This window comes from Lissotriton vulgaris, chromosome 1_1 (genome assembly GCF_964263255.1).
Source record: "Lissotriton vulgaris chromosome 1_1, aLisVul1.2, whole genome shotgun sequence".
In the NCBI taxonomy this organism is placed as follows: Eukaryota; Metazoa; Chordata; class Amphibia; order Caudata; family Salamandridae; genus Lissotriton; species Lissotriton vulgaris.
The window spans coordinates 1,612,413,375-1,612,432,167 of NC_141685.1; the positions used below are offsets into that span (position 1 = coordinate 1,612,413,375).

The 18,793-nt window shown below is 43.1% G+C and overlaps 1 protein-coding gene across 3 annotated transcripts in view; it reads left to right on the top strand.

Annotated features, from left to right (window-relative positions):
* The window catches only part of LOC147750890 (uncharacterized), a 132,891-nt gene that overhangs the window by 2,197 nt on the left and 111,901 nt on the right, over window positions 1–18,793 (top strand). The window contains exon 2 of one of the 3 annotated variants that reach the window (XM_086918531.1): window positions 3,309–3,375. The exons of 1 other annotated variant lie outside the window; for it this stretch is intronic. The gene's annotated coding sequence lies outside the window, so the exon portion shown is untranslated. The remainder of the gene's footprint in view (window positions 1–3,308; window positions 3,376–18,793) is intronic. One more of the 3 variants, XM_086918540.1, reaches the window with a different exon arrangement.

Below are 18,793 nucleotides of genomic sequence, written 5' to 3' on the forward strand. Positions count from 1 at the left end.
TCTTGTAAAGTTATCGGAGAGTCATTTACAAGTCATCCTCAGATCATCAGGAATAATGACACCTTCTGAAGTCAGCAGATACTTATTTTCAAGTCATCCTTAAATCATCACGAATAATGACACCTACTAAAGTCATCAGATACTCATTTTCAAGTCATCCTCAAATCACCATTCTGAGCTTCTGCAGCTTGCTGATGACTTCAAGAGCTTGATGATGTCTGATGACGTGTAAATGACTTCTAAGGTAGTTGGATGATCATCCAATGACTCTGGGATAGCTTCTAAAGTAATCCTGTTTGACCTGGGCAGGAAGCAGGGACTGGAAGCGTGCTGCGCACTGGCGCGCAGTCCATGGGGCTGGTCAGTGGTGGCTGCCTTCCGCGTCCCGGTGTCCGCTTTAATACCAGACAGTGCGCTCCTGACTGCGCACAATTTAAATTACTGTCGCCGCGGCACTAACAGTAGCATCATGTCACCCGAGAGGCCTCGGCAGGGCTGTGGAGTGCTCCGACGTTGGCTGTGACTCACTGACCCGGACCGAAGAATGCCCAGCGTTAGACTGCTGCAGCGGCCTACTGGAGAATCAGAGTTAGTTGTACTGATTGCTGCCATTTTGAGTTGCCTGACACCCCTGCAGCAAAGTGTAAGTGGAGTGCGGTATCTTCGCTTTCATTTTAAAATCGAATAAACATTTGCTTTATAATAAATAGCCATCCGAGCGCTGATGAGCCAGCCCAGACTCTGCCTGCAGTGTCATGAGTCCTGCAAATCGCCCCAACACCATCAGCCCGCAGGTGCTTGTGGCCACCAGACATCTGTAGCGGCTCCCCGCCAGCCGGCCGTGTTACATTAATTAACTTTCATATAGCCTATGAGAAAGAGTGTCCTCCACTGTTGGATCGGCGGATACTGGCATCTGCGAGGAGAGGGATGTGGATCATGGGGGGTCTGGTCGGTTGGTGAAAGGTCATGCTTTGTTGATTTATGCTGCTCTTATTTTGTGCAGTGCTTTGTATGCATTGGCCAACATCTTGAAGTGGCATATCTTCTGGATCGGGAGCCAGTGTAGCTTCTTAAGGTGTGGTGTGATGTAGGTCTGTTTGGAGAGGTCGAGGATGAAACTTCTACTGGAGGCAGTATGCAGTCTCCTCATTCATATTAACGTCACTGTGCACACGCCAATGGTATCTTTGGTACATATCCTGCAGTGTTTGAAGAGGCATACTATTTACACACACATTATTGCTCGCCAATTAATAAAGACGTTTTGCACAAAGTGCAGTCTTACCTTTTAATGCTGGAATTCTTGTGACGTGTAATAAGATCATTATAATCACCAGATGAACACTTTGTCACTGCATGCATTTCTGGTTCACCCTGGAGGATGAGCTTGATTGTCCGGCTGAGCTGTACAGGTGGGATATGTAAAGTGTGGGAGCTCCCAGAGACAACACAGGAATGTTCATGAATGTTTTGGGGCTCAAACAACAGGTTTGCTTGTTGCACTGGGGTGGCACCTTGCTCCTGTCAGAAAGAAAGTTTCCCTTGCTGTATGGGTATTCTTTTTAGGAGATTAATGTGAGACTATCTCTTTGGCTTCTGGTTCACTATCTGATGTTTCTAACAAGCCTGTCACCTCTCATGCTGGAAGTCAATATATAATGTATTTCTGGACTGGCTTTGCTTCCAATATTGGGTAATGAGGATCAATCAGTCAGGGGTTTATATACCACAGCTACTCATCCGTAAGGGTCTCAAGGCGCTGAGGAGAGGGGGCTGCTGATCCGTCTGGGCGCAGGGGTTCAGTTGAAGCGCCAGGTCTTGAGATCCTTCCTGATTTCGGTTAGCGACGGGGATTGCCTGAGGTGGAGACGCAAAGGGTTCCGGGTCTTGGAGGCGAGGTAGGAGAAGGATCTTCCTCTGGCCAGTGGTGGCTTCTCCGTTAAGGGCAGAGGAGCGTCACCCCACTGCTTTTAAGCAGTGTAAAAAAAGGAAAATAAAATGATGATAACTCCAATGTTAGTTTATTTTTTCCTCCTGGGCAGTGCGGCAGCTTGTAGGGGCAGAAGTGGGCACTCTGTAAAGTGCGCATTAATATTTGGCCAGCCGTCTTCGGCAGGCCAAACATTCATGCGCACTTTGCATGTTAGCCTGGGTGGAGAACATGCCCAGGCCCCAGTCCCTGTGTGAGCGCTGAACCACGGCACTCAGACCAGTCACAATGCAGCATTGCAGTGTTGTTATTGGTTCTGTGAAGCCTGGATGCTTCCTGTTGTGGCAGAGGGAGGGATGAGGAGGAGAGAAGCAGCGATGAGGAGAGTCTCAGCAAAGAGGTAAATAATTCTTTCCCCAATCTCGCTTCCCTTCTCGCCGCGCCACCCCCGCCTGCCACCCCTGGTCCCAGCCAGCCAACTCTGCCTCTGGTTTTGAGGATCCCTGGGACGGTTGCCAGGGCCAGTTGGGTGGAGTGAAGGTGTCTGGCGGGTACTTGGAATGAGAGGCGGTGGTTCAGATATACTGGTCCTGCATCGTGGAGAGCTTTGTAGGCATGAGTGAGGAGCTTGAAGGTAATTCTTTTGTTGACTGGGAGCCAGTGGATTTCTTGAAGGTATTCAGTGATGTGGCTGCGGAGTACCATTCTGGCTGCAACGTTTTGAATGTTCTGTACTTTCCTGAGGAATTTCTGGGTGATGCCTGTGTAGAGTGCATTGCCGTAGTCGAGTCTACTGGTGATGAGTGCATGGGTGACCGTCTTTCTGGATTCTGTGGGGATCCATCTGAAAGTCTTTTGAAGCACGCAGAGCATGTGGAATCATGAAGAGAATACAGCTTTAATCTGGCGGTTCATTATGAGCGAGGAGTCCAGTATGATGCCGAGTGAAAATGCGTGGTCGAGGGGGCATTCAGAATGTGGTGCGCCACTGGGAGCCGTCCCAAGCTGAGGGGTCGGGTCCCACGATGAGTACTTCGGTCTTGTCCAAGTTGAGTTTGAGGCTACTATCTTTAATCCAGGTGGCAATGGCCTTAATCCGACTGTGGAAGTTGATTCAGCTGTCTGTGGGTTCGTTGGTAAGGGAGAGGATCCGTTGGGTTTTATCAGCGTAGGAGACTGTTATGCCTTTCTGCCATGTTTTCATGACTGTTCTATTTCTGATGTGCTGAAAAACTTTGTCAGTTGCGGTTCTGGGCAACTCATCCGATGCGAGTGTTTACAGAAACTACATTGCTCATTGTTAGACTGTACTATATTGTGTTTTTACTAACTGTAATTCTCATTGTGCGCATATTATATTTTTGTTTTGTTTCAGATTGTGCGTTTCGTAGCAGGGGAATGACGTGCAGCGGAATGACGTGAGGTTCAGTGTGCTATACCTGGTAAAATTAGATATGTATGAATTGTAATATACCACAACCCCGTTTCAGTTTGTTTAAACTATCCCCTCACAAATGTCCAAAAACCAGGATGGTCTTCTGATCTTCAGTACTGTCCGAACAAGGGAGTCCACATGAAATGGGAAAAAATGTCAAATGTTTTTTAAGGACTTACTAACTGGAAGTCTAGAAGAGGTGTGATGTGGGGCTGTTTGGAGAGGTCGAGGATGAAACTGTTGCTGTTATGGAGGCAGTATGCAGTCTCCTCATTCATAATAACGTTAGTGTGCACACGCCAATGCTTTCTGTAGTACACATCCAGCAGTGTGTGAAGAGGTATATTGTTTACACACACATTATGGCTCACCAATTAATAAAGGTGTTGTGCACGAAGTGCAGTCTTACCTTTTAATGCTTAAATTGATAAGATGTGCTGTTTATTAAAAGAAGCCAAGCCCCATGAGGTGTAGGTTAGTTACAAATAAGTTTGTAATAAGGTGTCTGGTATGTTAACTGTAAAGAGATCTAACGAGAGCTTCCCGATTTATAATTGGTTCAATCCTGCATGTACTGCTGCTTTAAAACATCCAAAATTGACAACTTATACTTTACCTTGTAATATTGAAAAGGTCAGATTGGCAAGACATACATAGAAAATGACCCTAGAAGGAAAAAACATGAATTGGAAAGAAAGTCATGGGAGGATGTCGTAGCTTCCCTGCAACAGAACTAGGGGATAATGGGCATTTTTGGAAGTTCTAAATCGGCCTTATTTTTCGGAGAATAACACCTCATTTCTGAGAATAACAACCCCAGAATAGAGACTGTTATTGCTAAGGTACAGAATTTTAATTACCTTGGAGTCATGCTGGATGCTATTGTAAAGCAAACACAAGGAGATGATGGACGGAGCCCTGAAACATTTCAGACACTCAACCCCAGTCACAGATCAGGGTCATTCTTTAGCTCACTTCGCCACCTGAGTTCAGACCCAGCTATATGCAAATCAGTCTTGACCCAGTGCCTCATGGTAACAGTCCAGCCCGAACTGCCAAACCAGGTCTTCCCTGAACCGGAAACAAGCATCCTGGGACCGGTTTCTGGGTAACACCCTTCATCAGCCAGGCTAGCTTGAATCCAATGGCAAAGTGAGCAAGGGACTCACGTCTGGGCATATCCTGCCAACTTAGGGCAAACAAAGCAAACACAAGGAGATGATGGACGGAGTGCTGAAACTTACAGATACTCACCCCCATTCACAGATCTGGGTTGAATCCATCATCATTCTTTAGCTCACTTCACTACCTCAGTTCAGACCCAGCTATATGCAAATCAGTTCATGTAGTTGTGAAATGAGATTACCTGATTCGACAGATGTGTTCACAGGGGAATGAAAGTATTCAATTTTGCAGATGAGTTGGAAGGGGCATGAGAGTATCTAAGATTGTGGTGCTTGTGAGAGTACCTGTATTGTGCACACAAGAGGTGGATGAGAGTACTACATTTTTGTTGATGCATTAGTAGGGGAGTAACAGTACCCAATATTGTTGTTAATTGAGTTGTAGGGGAATGAGAGTAATCAGGAAAATTGAGGTTAGTAGGGGAATGCCCTTAAAATTGGACTTAGCCGAGTGGCCGAATGGATGCAGACGAACCTCTTGAAGCTGAATGGAGAGAAGACGGAGGTGCTCATTCTGGGCAAGCAGAAACATCTCTGGAGCCCTGTGCACTGGCCTCCAGAAATGGGCCCTCCACCTCTCCCAGTGACCCAGGTTCGCAACCTTGGCTTTGTCCTGGATGACTCGCTCTCGATGAGACACCAAGTGGTTAAGGTGGCCGCCACGTGTTTTTTCCATCCTGGGCTGGCTTAGAAAAATATTATGGATGCTACCAGTAGGGACCAGACGCTCAGTGGTCCACGCCTTAATCACCTCCCGCCTGGATTACGGCAATGTACTGTATCTCGGAGTCACATTGGAGCTTCAGAGAAGGCTTCAACTAGTTCAGAATTCAGCTGCTCGCCTCCTATGCAAGGTCCAATGGAGATCCCCAATCTCCCCGGCTCTTAGAGTGGAGAAGTGTGGCTCAATGGTTAGAGCGGCAGACCCTGACGCAGAGGTCTAGCCCGGGACCAGGGTTCAATTCCCCGCCTCGGCGGGCCTTGGGCTCAAAAATTCCACAAACCTGATAATTCTCGCCTCGGTGCCTATTCCAATCATGGAGTCCTACTCTGCAACTCTGGGCAATAGCTTGCTTAATCTCCACAACGGCCCCCACAACGCTAAGGATGCCTGGCCTCCACCTTGGGGGTGCCCAGGAGTAGACGTCTCACAGGGAAAGCCAGGATGGGTTCCACAGCGGTATTCGTACAAGCGCCTTGAGACCCTTGCGGGTGAGTAGTGCGCTATACAAGTATCAATTTACATAGAGACCTTCATTGGCTCCGCATTGCCAATCGCGTCAAAATCAAGCAAGGGTCAGCCCCAGTTTATCTCCAGGCCCTTGTTCAACAATACTCTCTTTCCCGCCACCTTAGATCATCTGGTCTAGGCAATTTCCATATTCCACGCTTCAAACTAATGAGAATGGGTGGGCGCGCCTTCTCCTGCGCTGCCCCCAGGCTATGGAACTCCCTCCCGGCGTCATTTAAACTTGAACCATCTTTGCTGAAATTCCGCAGAGAACTTAAGACCTGGCTCGTCTCTCAATAACACCTGCGATGCGTAAATCACTGCTTCTTTGGCGCCGGGAGACCCCTTGTGGGTAGCTGCGCGCCCTATAAATTTAAATACAAAAACAAACAAAATGAGAGTACCTGACCTTGCTGCCTGCATGAACAGGGAATGGGATACCCTTGATTATTCCTAGCATTAGGGAAATTTGAGTAACATCCATGAAGTGCTAATGAATGTATCGATTATAATTATATGGATTTGTGGTTCATTGCCCTTCAGGGATCATGGTCAAGTGTTGATCAGTACATCGGATGGGGGCTGTGTGCTTTGTCAGTGTCTTGGGGTGTGCTTTGTCAGTGTCTTGGGTAGCGTGGAAAGATAGTAGTGTTGTTGTAATGAGTTGCACAATAATACCATGGTTTCGAGGATGAGTACTCTAGCGTACAGTAATGTCATTTATGTTGTTATGCGAGGTGTTTGTGCAATACGTTATTTTCTTTTCCATGGTTCTTTATTGACATTTTTTTATATGTCATTCAGTATTACAAATAGGTCATAGAAAAAAGTTCACGTACATGGTATAGCACCACCAACAATAATCTGCTGACTTTGCAACATTGAGTTATTCCAACATGCGTTCTTTAAGTTTAAAAGTAAGTTTATTAATGAGAAAATAAAGTAACAATACATAATACAATAAAGCAATAAATAGTCATATGCAACCAGTTAGAATTGAGGAACAAAGTGATTGTGTATAAAAGTCAGATTAGCATACTTTAAAGGAGAGGGCGAAGAGGATATGTAAATTTAGATTGGTGTAAACAAAAGGAGGTTACAATTTCAGACAGAGAATATAATAAAAGGTTTAAAATTATCATAATAATATAGTAACAACATAAGGAAAGTCATGGAGGTTGAGAAACTTCTTGTTGTGTAGGCGTTAGGTAGACGGAACGTTTAGCACTAGCATCAATAAACAGCGTGATAGGTAACCATAAATCCCAACGCTTGGTAGCCATGTGAATCTGATATACAAAGGCTGTATCTAATCTATGATTATGGCAAACAGCATACCACCATGTTTGATAGGATAGTTTGGTGTAGTCTTTCAATTTTTTGGTTATTTGTTGAAACGCAACTGCTATCAACAGGAATATAATCTTTGTATAGAAGTGCAATTGGTCCAGGCAGGAGATAAACTTCCCAAAAATATATTAGAAACAGAGAAAGGGTTTCTAGACTCAAATAATAATTTAATCTGAGACCAGACACTGTTCCAAAAGTTATGAACAATCGGACAGGTAAAAAGCAGGTGATATAAATCTGCATGCAAAGAGGAACATATCCAACAAGTGTCTGGGAGATCAGTGTGACTTTTGTTTAAAATGACTGGACATAACAAAAGTCTGTTGTATATAAAGAAAAGCGTTTGCGTGGTATTCGCTGCTCTGGAAGATTTCCTAATTTTAGTCCATGTTTTGTTCCATAGAGTTGTTGACCAACATACCTTTAAATCCTGGACCCAGGAAAGTTCTACTTTTGTCTTTTCTCTTATAGTGCATGAGGTGCGTAATTAACTGTAAATAGTGGACACTTTTGGGTTAGTACGAAGGAGAGTATATAAGTTATTGACAGCAGGTTTAGAGGTGGAAGCAACAGGAGACATAAGCTGGGTACAAGCAGATAGAATAGCTTATTTCAGGAGGTCATATTTAAGTTGGAAGGATGTAGGCAAGTTAAAGAGTCTGCTAGCTTGTGTAAAAGACATTATCTCGTCCTGTACAAACAGTTGATGCATCCAAATTAAACCTTTCTTTTGCCAAGTTTTCCAGTGCACAGGTTTACCAGGTATCCAAACCAACTTCTTATGCCATATTGTAGATCTGGGAAAAGAAACAAAGTCTATATTAGATGATGGCAGACTGGATTCCAAAATGTTACATGTATGTTTGAGTATTGGGGTAGATAGAGATTGCGGCTGGAAGATATATAGTCTTGAAAAGAAAAGAACACTCCAGCTCAACCCATAACGCACAGTCCACTAAAGAGCCCGCGAACCATCTCGAGGATTGGCGAAGTAAAAAAGACTTATGTTATGTAGGGAAGTCTGGAAAATTAACACCCCTTCCACTTTTGGGCATATCAATTTTGCTAAAGACATGTGTGATTTCCTGTTATTCCATAAAAAGAAGGGTAACACAGAGTTAATTTTCTTAAAGAATTTTAAACAACCTCACCAGGATAAGTATAAGGTATGCTATTTGGCATTCAATGTGGAGATTCTGTCAATGCAATTATCCATAGAGCGAGATATTGTATCTGGAATGGAAGGAGCGATGTAGATATTTGATATGATGTGGGTTCCAAGTGAAGTTTGAAACACTAAAATCATCCTTAAAGGTGTACTTCGTTAAAGGTAGAATTTTGCATTTATCTATATTCAATTTATATCCGGAAAACAGAGGCAAAAGTGGGAATAGAGGACTGAGGCTGTGAAATAAAAAGTAAAACATCATCAGCATATGCTGCCAATTTGATGTGAGTATTTTGGAAATCGAATCCGTGAATGTCATGATTCTGCCGAATTCTGGACAAGAAAGGTTCTAGGGCTAAATTTAAGAGAAACTGAGACAAAGGACAGCCCTGACAAACACATCTGCCCAACTCAAAAAATTAAGATGTATTACCATTTGCACACACTGCTGCTCTCGGGTTAGAATAGAGAATTGATATTAAAGATATAATTTTAAGGGGAGATCGGCCTATAATTCTTCGTCAACAGAGGGTCTTTTCCGTCTTTTGGTATCACTATTAATGTCGCCTCGCTCATTGAGGGGGTGATTTTGTTGTTTTGTGAGAAGGACTGAAACAGAGTGAGGAGTGAGGGATTGATTTGATTTTCAAATGACTTATAGAAATTAGCTGTAAAGCCACCAGTTCCTAAAGCTTTATTATTCTTTAGTGACCTGACCGCGTTCGAGATTTCTTTAAGCGTGAATGGGGCCCCTAGCTTAGTCTTATCAGTCTCGGATATACTGGGTAGGCGTATTGATTTTAAATAATTAGAGTATTCTTCTGGATTGAATTGATTTTTGTTTTTATAGAGATCCTCATAGAAGGACTGGAAAGTGCGTAGGATATCTCTCTGTTTGGTGAAGGTGGTGTTGGCCTGATCTTCAATTGAGGTGATGTGGAATTGTTTCCTTTTGTGTTTAAGGTAGGACGCCAGGAGTTTCCCTGCTTTGTTACCTTCGCAGAGTTTCTGCGCCTTGAATTTATTAATCCATACCCCTGCCCTTTTTCTTAGGATGGCGTTATATTTATATTTCAGGTTTGTCAGACGGTCAACAGTTGTCTTGTCGTTTAGGTTAGAGGTGTGGTAAGTCTCTAGTAGTTTAATTTCTTTTTCCAGGGAGTCTGATTCAGAGTTCAGATCTTTGTTCATTCGGGCCCTAATTCCAATTAGTGTACCTCTTATTGTGGCCTTAAAGGCGTCCCATACAGTTGCGGTATCCGAATCTGGATGGGAGTTTATCTCAAAGTATTCCTGAATGGAGAGCTCTATAATTCTCTTGTTCTCAGGGACCAACAAAATCTCCTCATTATGATGCCACCTCTTCGGAGGGATAAGTGTGTGTGACCCTGATAGCTTCATGTGTATGCAGGAGTGGTCAGACACTAAGATGGGAGCTATACCTGTTTCGTCAATAAGGTGTGTGAAAGGGTTTGAGATCAATAAATAATCTATTCTCGAGTAGGAGTTATGTGGTGGGGAATAGAAGGTGTAGTCACGTCTGTCCGGGTGTTGTAGACGCCACGAGTCATGTAGGTGGAATTTAGAATATAATCGCGATAGAGCCTCCTGAGAACGTGAGGGGTGATGGGTACACTTAGATTGCCTGTCTAGTAGAGGGTCAAGTGGGAGGTTGAAGTCTCCGCCCACCACCAGGAGCTCATCTTGGGGAATGTTCTCTAGTTCTCTTGAGATATATTCCCAGAATTCAGGTAGGTCAGCGTTTGGCCCATAAATATTCGCCATGTGTATATGGTCTTCATCCCTTTGGAGTTGGGCAATACTTAGTCTACCCTCCGCATCGGTAGAGTGAGAGATCAGGGCTAGATTTGATTTTTTTGGCGATAAGGGTGATCACCCCCCTTTTTATGTGACCTAGTGTGTGGGAGGTCCAGTGTTGTTTAAAGAATTCCGCATCCTCCTGGGAAAGCTTGGTCTCCTGTAGGAGAATTATATCGCCTTTAGTTTTAGAAAGATAGTCCAAAATCTTTTTACGTTTGACTGGGTGATTAAGCCCCTTAACGTTGAGTGAGACTATATTCAAACAAGCTGCTAAACCTTTATCTGGAGCCATGACCGAGATTGAAAGTATATGTACGTTGGGACAGACCTGTTATATGTGTGGGAGTATTGGATTGCATTTTCAGGCTAGGCAGACCAAAGAGAGACATCTGAATCATGTTGTATGTATCTGTCCTTAACGTTAGAATACGTGTAGTAAGCGGTACGTCAGATAATGACAAGTGGCTGGTGCGGGTAACGTGTGGACAGTGTCCATGATGGCAGCAGAGGAAAGATAGTAAGAAAAGAGGAAAAGAAAAAGGAGAGAAGAGAATAGAGCACAGCAAAAAACTTTCTTGAAACATCCATGTTTCCCCCCCCCATGTCGAACAACCTTCCCACCACCTCCCCCACCCAACCCCCCACTCCACTCCTCCCTCCCCCCCCTGAAACTCGATATTAAGAGCTGCGACGGCAGTACTGTCTAAGCTCGCACAGGAAAATGCATAGGTAACTGAAACAGTGAGGTCGTAACCAATTCTCAATTTTTATGTGTGCCAAAAATACTGATTTTCGTACTACGTAGAGATCAAACCCTTAGCTACTAATTAAACTTTACGAACAATATCATTTCCCTGAGGCGCTATACAGATGGTTATGTCTAGCGGAACAATATCTTTGCATAACAATTGCTTAACATATCTGTACTATAGTGAATAGAGTAGAAGTTACCACAGTGATTATTGTTCGAAGAAGAAACAGCGTCCGGCCTTTCTTTTGGAGACTGAGCATGCTATGAAGATTGACCAGCTTGATTTCAAGTTCCACCAAACCTGAGGATCCCGGTACCATTTGCTCGCCAGACTGAGGATTAATCGTCATAGTCAAAACATATACAGGACTTGAACACCGGGTTATGTTGATCAGACATTACTAGAGATGTGGCTACATAAGGCATATTCTTCATGGAGACAGTTATGCAAACATTGCGGATCGTGAGACTGGCAGACCTGCTATTTAGTTCGTAAGTGACGACGCTACTAAGGTAACTATAAAGATCAAGGCAGATTGGGAGAGTAGGATCGTCGATTAAATCATTTTATTTATTTATTTATTTAATTTGTATAGCGCTACAGCTACCCACCAAGGGGTTTCCCGGCGCTAGTAGTTCAGAAATCATCCTGGTGTGATATACTCTGCTGCTGAACGTTAGGATTGTAGTAAAATCTGTGAGATTAGTCTTGACTTCCCTTGTCGTGAGACTCCGGTTTTCTTTTATGGGAAGGGCCACCTGATATGTCCATTTCTTGTTGAGGTGAGCCATTTAGGTTACTTGACGGGTCGTGTGGGCTGGAAAAAAAACGTGGGCGCCCGTGGTCAATGATCCGGAATTTTGCTGGACCTGCAAAAGAAAATTGGATGTCTCTAGCACATAGTTTCTCACGTAGAGCCAGAAAGCTTTTTCGTAGTTCCACTGTTTCTCTGGAGTAATCTTGAGTAAATATGATGCGGTTTCCTTCCCAGGTGATGTCTTGTTTTTTTCTAGCATACTGCAGGATAGCTTCCGTATGCTGGTACCGGAGTGGTTTGCATATGAGCGGACGGGGGCCTCTTGTCATACGTTGTGATAAAGTCAGAACTCTATGGGCTCTATCCAGCTCCAGCCCATGTTGGAACTTGATCTCAGTGACTGTTGGAATCCATGCTTCCAGAAATGACACACATGAATCAGCGTCTTTTTCTGAGTTTTCAGGCACCCCAAAGATGCGCAGAATGCCCTTCCTATTGCGATCTTCCAATTCAGTAGTTTGGCGTCTTAAGTCACTGGTAGTAGCTTGTAGGTGTTGGATGATTTTGGCACTTTTTGAGGCTTTATCTTCGGTGTCGCTGATCCTTTGTTCGGTTTCGTCAAGGCGGAGGTTCATGGCGGAGGTTCATGGCGTTCATGTCAGCTCTGATTGCGGTGAGTTCAAGTTGCATCGAGTCAGTGTTGCATTTTGTAGATTTTGTAGATTTTGCAAGATCATGTACCCCCGCCAACTTTTTTAGGATCGTGTCTAGGGTGTTAGATAGGTCTCCTTTATTTTTAATGGGTGATTCTGAGATGGAGGATTCCGGGCGAACCTTCTTGTTTGTCTGCCATTGTTGGATCTGTGTTGAATCCCTGATTGGAGTAAGGAGTTGAATTACGGGGAATTACAGGCCTCCCGGCGTCAACCCCCTTGACACCTCTTTTTTACGACCTAGGCTGTCTGCATTTGGAGGACATGGCTCGCTACAGGACGATAGCCTACTGGAGAAGATTGTGGGTTACCCCAGAACTGTCCCAGTATGCTCGGGCATTTATGGATGTATGAAATGCAGACAGGGCCCATAAGATCCCATGGATGAGGGAGGCTGGGGCCACATTTAAAGCAATGGGGTTGCTAACTCTCTGGCAAGATCCTGAGGCCAATGTCTTCCCACCGAGGAATCGACTTAGAGAACTTTATTGGAGTTTGGTAGCCCAGAAAAGGTTTGGTCGCTGTAGTGGCCCCGCCCTGACCGCTGCTTTTCTGGACATCAAGCATACAGCAGCCTTTGAGGGCTATTGGGACTATATAACTGTTCCCGGAGACAGGAAAAGATACCATCAGTTTAGGATCGGTACTTTACCCATCAACAGTTATACTGCTAAATGGCGCAGTGATTCCGGTGCCACTTGTCCCTTTTGTCCCTCTGAAAGGGAAAGTATTTGCCACATATTATTTATCTGCCCCGAATATAAAGTCCCAAGAAGGACATGGTTAAGACCTATTTGCCTCCAGCTAGGTATACAAACAGGTTGTGAGGCACTGAGAATTTTAAAAACAAATAACTCCCAGCCTGTGGTTGTAGCTGTCGCAAAATGTCTCCACTGGATGTGGATCACACGAGTTCGAGGTCTTTGCATATACTGATACGTTGTGTGATTTATTTAACCACATAAACTTGCACTTGTCACTTGTTACTGTTTCATAGAAATACAGAGTTGGAATCATTCTTGTGTTTTTAAATAGTTTGATTATTTGTTTATTTTTTTTTAATTGAAAAGCTGTATTCAATTCAAACCGGTATAAAATCCACCACTATTTTATTAATTAACTATTTATATTTTAATGATGGAGATTGACTTTATGTAACGTCTTACTACTTGTGGATGCTATATTTGCTACTGGATTTGTCTGAAATAGCCATAAATGTAAACTGTCCTGTTATGTCTTTTATGATTTTTATCGAAATAAATACTTTTGAATTGAGTAAGGAGTTGTGAGAGCGCTGTAGATGGCCGGGCGAAGGGACCGATGAAGAGGGCTATAGTCAGAGTTAATGTAAGTGTGATAATCGGCACGACGTATGGATCGAGATTTATGTGCCTTATATGCCTGAGAGCGTTGATCTTAATCCGACCTTGACAGAGTGAGCTGGGCCTTATTGACTCTAAACAGTGAGAGTAATGTAGAGGAGTAATGTAGAGGAGAAATAGAGAGGAGGCGGATGGCCGGTATCAGATCGGTTCAGGGTTATCGCAGGTGGGCCGTGCTTCAAGGGACCATGGTCATCGCTATCTCATGCACAGACGGTAGTTAGTATCGCTGCTAACATTGACGCTGGTATCCTGGCATCTGCGTCTGTTTGAGCTTGCCCTTTGGTTGCTGGCTGATGTTATGTGGGCATATGGTGTCCAGGGGACCAGGCAGGGTTGCCCCTTATCACCCTCTCTCTTCCCCCTAGCTTTAGAGCCACTCCTTCGCGACATACAACAAAACAACAATATTAGCTGGATTGCGTTTGGTGACAAGAAAGTAAAGCTAGCAGCCTATGCAGAGGACATCTTGGTGGTTACTGAACAGCCAGAAGTCTCTATAGCAGCTCTGATGGACTCTATAGTATCCTACTCCACACACTCGCGATATAAGTTGAACCGCGATAAAGCGGAGGTTAAGCCTCTTAACATTTTTACCAATAAAGAGTTGCTGGGGGTATCGGGACTCGTTTGGCAAAGTAGTTACATAAAATATTTGGGCATAGAATTTGGCAGCTCCAGTATCGAGACCCTCCAGCACAATGAAAACCTGACCCTCGAAAAAATCAAGAAGCAATTAGATGGATGGTCTCCCCGTTTCATCACTTGGTGGGGCAGGCTCGAGACCATTAAGATGATGATTACACCATTGGTAAACTACCTGGTCACCATGCTCCCTCTGTTGTTGTCCCAGGAATTCCACCATAAATTAGATAAGGCCCTTAGTAACTTTCTTTGGAAGGGGGAAAAAAGCATGCATCAGCCTTCAGAAGCTTAGACTAGACAAGTCCATAGGTGGAGTCAATCTCCCTGACTTCAAGAGATACCAACTAGCTTTCCTGGCGAAGCAAGGCTCCTATTGGCTACCCCCGCGGATTATTCGCCTGTATGGTTAGATATAGAGACAGCTCTACTGGGTAACATTCATCCAATCTCGATTCTATCGATGAGGGCGAACCAAATCCCTTGCTCGAAACCCATATTCATTAACACCAAGCAAGCCCTACTTAAATTTGATAAACTGCTAGATACAACAATAAAAAGATCTAGATGGGAGTCGATCTGGAAAAACCCTAGCATCACTTATAAAGGCAAGATGCTATACAACCTCACTTGGAGTAAGAGTGGCATCCTCTTCCCCCACCAGCTCTACGATGGTGCCTGCTCTTTGCCCTTTACAGGACTCCAAGAGAAATTTGGAATTAATGCTTCCGATTTTTATATATTCCTAAACATTAAAACTGCCATCACAAAAGCGGTTTGTCCCCCACACCCCCAGCCCTTCCCTCATTTTTCTCCAGCCTAAATAGACTAGGCCACCAGGTTTCAAGACTGTACAAACTTCTAAGCCCACAATCCTCCAGAATAAATGAAAAATCTACACAATTTTGGTCTTCTCCCGCCTCTTTCTCCATCACTGAACCGATGTGGTCCGCGGCATGGAAATCCTGCATGAGCCATAAAATAAGCCCTACATTTTCACAAACCAAATTCTGGCTCATGCACAGGGTCTTCTGGACGCCCGCTCGCCTTTATTCGCACAAAATCAGCCTGACGCATTTTGTTGGAACTGCAAGCAGGCTGAGGGAGATTTGGATCACCTTATCCTCCAATGCGACTGTGTCTCATCTTATTGGGACAGGGTATTTAAATTCATCCACAAACTGCTCAACATTAAGCCCCTCAAGGAACTCCCTTACCTTGTCTTTGGCTTTGTTAAGGAAACACAGCTCTCAGAACAGGACAGAGCCCTACTAGACCTCCTACTCGTGGCGGCTATTAAGGTCGTCCTAAATAACTGGAAAGACACCAAAAGGGCAAGCTATGCCTGCTGGTTAAACTGGGTGATTAACCTCCGAGGAGCAGACAACATCAATCTCCAAACCACACCATGGCGACCCTCACGAAGGAGAATGTGGAACTCACTTGATGCCTATTTCAATACTCATAAACCTCCATGATTTGCCACTCATCCTGACTCCCTGATGTCCACAGACTCCTCATCAATTGCACAGGAATTTCACACCCTGGGTAACGCTGGAATATCGGAACAGCTTGATCCATGGTGGCGCGCTCCTCTCTCTTCTCTCCTCTTCCCCTTTCTTCTTTACGCCTCCTCTCTCTCTCTCCTCCTCTTACTCTTGGCCACCGTCTCTAAGGCCTTTTGAATATGTGGTGATACGCACAAAAAGCCAGGGTACAGCTGAATGTAAAAATGTCCACCATGGCTAACTCTTCTAATGCTTTTGTCTGCCATATTCATTCGCATGTCCTTAATCCTGTTCAGTTGTACTCTCACCTGCTCATGTAATGTCTCCACATTATGGTTTTGTGTACTGAAATATCCAATAAAAATCTTTGAAATTCAAAGATATAATTTTAGGACATAAACCAAACCATTTAAGATTGTGAAAAAGGTAAGGCCATTCCACTCTATCAAAAGCCTTTTCAGCATCTAAGGCCACTGCTGCCAGCGATTGGGATAAGTGGGATGACTTGGACATTATGTCAAAAAGTAAATGGGTATTATGTATAATAATAAGGTTTTTAACAAATCCAGATTGTTCCTTTCCAAATAATTTGGGTAAATAGGATTCTAAACGTAAGGCCAAAGCGCCTTTTTTTTTTAAACTTGAAGTTAACTAATGAAATCCGTCAGTAATTTTTGCAATAACTTAAATCTTTACCATCTTTAGGGATGAGGCAAATTAGAGCAACTGAATAAGACCCAGAGGAAGCACCTGATTGTAAAAAGAAATCCAAGAGGTTATATAATTTGGGGAGTAACATTTGTGCAAAATGCAAAAAAAACTAAACGGTGAAACCATCTGGTCCTGGAGCTTTGTCTTTTTTAAGTGTCTGGAAGACAGTTAGTAGTTCCTTTTCGGATATGTCAGATTCTAAGTAAGATCTGGTTCAGCATCAGTAGGACGTTGAATACCAGAGAGAAACTGAGAAATATGATGCTCTGAAGGAGGGATTTCTGATGAATAAAGTGCCTTATAAAAGTGGAGGAATTCGTTCAGAATTTCATTGTCCTTAACTTTCAATGTGAGTTGTTCGTCCATAATAGATTCTATATTAAGTTTGTTATGCTTAACTTTCAAGTAATTATCTAATATTTTCCCAGCTTTTATTTGTCCACCATAAAATGTTGCACTTGACTTTAATAAATATGTTGAGCATTATTTCTTATTGAATTGAAACTTGACGTTTATAAGTTCAGATAAGCAGTCCTTTGATTTTGAAGAATAATAGGAATGCTCCAGTTTCTTCATCTTGGATAAGATGAATTTAGTTAACTCGCGTAAAAATGTTGAGCTTTTTGGAGACCTAGCCAATAATGAAATCTCTAACTGCTGCTTTAAAAGCATCCCATATAACAGGAAAAGGTAAACTGTTGGATTAGTTAAACCAAAAATATTCAATGGAAAAGGAGATAAAAGAGTAGGCCAATACTGGGTCTAAGAGGAGAGCATTGCTAAAACACCATCTTTTTGGGGTGTTACGTTTTTGAAGGATATCAAGTTGTATTGCGGTAGGGGCATGATCAGATATTAGAATAGAGCCAATATCTGCAGCTATTCCCCCTTCTGTGCGTCAGGAATTCCAGCCCTGTGCTGGACATTCCAATCGTGGGTGTGGTCGTGACGGAACCATTCCGTCATCAGCACAGCCCAACCTTGACTCATGACGGAATGGTTCCGCCAGGAGCATGGAAGGGGTTAATGATTGGGAAATATTGTGAGATATAAAAAAAGTAATCTAAAGTGGATTGGGTATGATGGGTTGGAGAATAATAAGTGTATTCTCTTGTAGTGGGATTACATAATCTCTAAGCATCCATACATTTGTATTGTTTGATAGTCTGGATAAAAAGTTTATCAGCCTTAAGGGGGGTAAAAGAGACCATTGTGTTACGGTCTAAAAGGGGCTCCATGATGTGGTTACAATCACCTGCAAGGATAAAGTTATCGTCCATACAGTTTGCAATTTGTTGAGCCAAGGATGTCCAAAAAGTGGGATCTCCATTAGTGGGAGCATATTTGTTAAGTATAGAAACCGGAGAATTCCCAATCAACAATTTAGTAAATAAGCAATGTCCATCTTTATCAGAACATTGAGAGAGTAATTTAAGCGAATTTATGACCAAGAGTTAAAACCCCACTGCGTTTATTATCCCCTGGGAAAAAAGACTTCCCCCCCCCCCTACCCATCCTTTTTCCATCTTTAAAGATTCCTCCACTGTTAAATGAGACTCCTTTATACAAGCAATATCAGCTTCCAACTTAGCCAAGTGAGAAATAACCCTTTGCCTTTTAATAGAAGAGTTCAAACCTCTGACGTTACAAGAAACAAATTTCAAAGACATGAAATGAGTGCAGAAGTGAATATAAGACACCAATCAAGATAGACTTTTAAGCAGTAAAAACATACCCTAAAACAGACCAATTATAAGCAGAATCAATTGAATATTACAAGAAAAATGAGAGAGAGAGATAAAGGATAAAGAGCGAATATGAAAGAAGAAATAAGGAAAGGAGAAATCAATTGCATATGTTAATGGGAGAGTGTTGGACCTAGATTACCCAAGCCTACATATGGTAGCTTGGCACAGTAGTGGTCTACAGCTAACTCCAAGCGTTGGCTAAGTACTTACAAATCTTACCCACAGTAACACAGTGATGAACCACCAAAATAAAGACACAACACCTCTGTTTGGAAAAATACCGTTACCTTTTATAAAAATAAATGTTTTCTTGTTCTTGTTTTGAATAAAAGCAGTGTATACTAAATTTATACAGTTCTCATAGCTTTCCAATCACATTCAATACTTTTCCCAGTCAATATGTGAGATTCAAAGGTACATTACATTTGTGATAAGGGGCTGTCTATAGTACAACACAC